We start from the raw sequence: 2,257 nt of genomic DNA on the forward strand, positions 1-2,257 counted from the left end.
AATTGAGTATTCAACTGAACATATTGATTCTCCTACACATAATTATTTTTCCCTCCACCCACTTTTCATAGATTCCATAACCATTAGGTAGGGACCTATAGCTTTGATGTTTCTTTGCTTGTTTAGCAAAATATTGTCGAGATTTTAATTTATTGAAAGTTGTATAATTTACAATTTATGAAGTTTCAAGGTCTAATTTTAAAAGTCTAATTCTTTAAAGGGTGCTAGCTCAATGGAAGAGCACCTGCTTTACAAGCAGGAGGTTGGTGGTTCGATTCCATCGTGCCCTGACATGATCCATATGGAATGAGCTTTTGACCATCACCAATGAGCTTTGGTGACATTTTTCAACCGTCACCAAAATATGAAATGGTGATGGTCAACGAACGCCACCATATATATACATCAATAGTGGCGAACCTCAAATGTCTATAACCATTAATCGTTGTCGTTGATATGAAATGTTGATGGTCGATGTCCATCACGTCATTATTCGTGATGGACCTTGAATGTCACCACAACACATATACTTATGGCAATGCGGCTTTTGGTGAGGGTCAACAAGCATCACCATATATATGCAACAATAGTGACGGCCATGAAAGATCCATCACAATAAATCGTTGTTGTCCATATGAAATGGTGATGGTAACTATCCGTCATTATAATCAATATTCGTGGTGAACTTTTAATGTCACCATAACACCTATACTTTTGGTGACGTTCAGTTCTCTGTGACAGAGGCTATGGTCCATCACCATTGCTCATATGAAATGGTGACGGTCGCTATCTATCATTATAAATCATTATTGGTGATGGACTTTGAATGTCACTACAACACCTATAATTTTGGCAACGCCACCTTTGGTGACGTTTAGTTTTTGGTGATGGAGGCTATGGTCCATCACCATTTCTCATATGAAATGGTGACAGTCACTATCCGTCATTATAAATCATTATTGGTGATAGACTTTGAATGTCACTACAACACCTATATTTTTGGTGACACCACTTTTGGTGACGTTCAGTTTTTGGTGACGAAGGCTCTTTTGATTGTCACCAATGCGCTTATGGTGAAATTTTTCTCCCCTCACCAATGTCCTTTTTTCTTGTAGTGAACCCTCCATTAGGACTCAAAAGCATATTGCAAGGCATGTGATGTGTGTCAAAGGATTGGCAGGTCATCACAGAGGGATGAGATCCCTTTGAACTCACATATGACGTTGCAACCCTTGAGAAGTGGGCGATAGATTTTGTGGGACCCACTCAGCCACAAGGAAAGACAGGAGCAAGGTACATTATCACCGCGATGGAGTATTTGACTCATTGGGTGGAGGCACAGCCTGTAAAGGATTGCACATTTGCGACCACTGCAAAATTCCTCTTTGAGCATGTATTGACATGATTTGGATGTCCGAGGATCTTGATGAGTGATTACGGTACGCACTTCCTAAATGAGATGATCCGTGTGTTGACGGAGGAATTTCAGGTATACCATCAGAAGAGCACACCTTATCACCCACAAGCTAATGGGACAGTGGAGGCATTCAAAAAAGTGCTTGAAAACCTGCTGACCAAGGTTTTCAATGCTCAACAAAGTGATTGGGACCTACGCATACCTGCAGTACTATGGGCTTGTCGAACGACCTGCAAGAAGTTGACTGGACAAACCCCCTTTAGACTCGTCTATGGGGTTGAAGCGGTAATGCCTATGGAGTATATTGTGCCTAGTCTACACATAGCAACGCTCACAGGAATGATGAATTGCGGAGCCTTAGAAGAGAGGCTCGCACATTTGGATGAGCTTGAGGAAGAGAGATTTCGAGCTAGATTTCACCAACTGGTCCAAAAGCAGCACGAAAAGGCATGGCATGATCGACACATTAAGCTGCGCACATTTAAGGTAAATGACCTAGTTTTTCTATATGGTAGTAAGTTTGATAAATTTCCACGGAAATTTAGGATGCACTGGTTAGGGACCTATGTCATTAAGGAAATTACCAATGGAGGGGTGGTACAGCTGGCCAAATTAAATGGAGAACCCTTCCCAAGAAATGTGAATGGTAGTCACTTACGGCGGTCCAGCCATGTGACTAGATGAAGGTGGCACAATCTTAGCACTCCAGGCAGCTAAAAGGAGGTGTGAGACTCTAAAATACATTGCCCAGGTTGGGGAGCTACGTGATTGGAGAAGCAAGGAAGTGTCACAGGGTCTGCGGCAGGATGGAGGGAGCTGTGCTACCCAGGGAGAAATCGC

At 42.3% G+C, this 2,257-nt stretch overlaps 1 non-coding gene across 1 annotated transcript; it reads left to right on the forward strand.

Moving 5' to 3' along the window:
• The first annotated feature begins 218 nt into the window (after nt 1–218).
• Nucleotides 219–290, forward strand: TRNAV-UAC (transfer RNA valine (anticodon UAC)). The gene has a single exon. It is a non-coding gene; the product is annotated as a tRNA-Val (tRNA).
• The last annotated feature ends 1,967 nt before the right edge of the window (nt 291–2,257 follow it).

Source organism: Pinus tabuliformis, chromosome 3_1 (genome assembly GCF_031772625.1).
Source record: "Pinus tabuliformis cultivar Carrire ecotype Pingquan chromosome 3_1, CPIR1, whole genome shotgun sequence".
NCBI lineage: Eukaryota > Viridiplantae > Streptophyta > Pinopsida > Pinales > Pinaceae > Pinus > Pinus tabuliformis.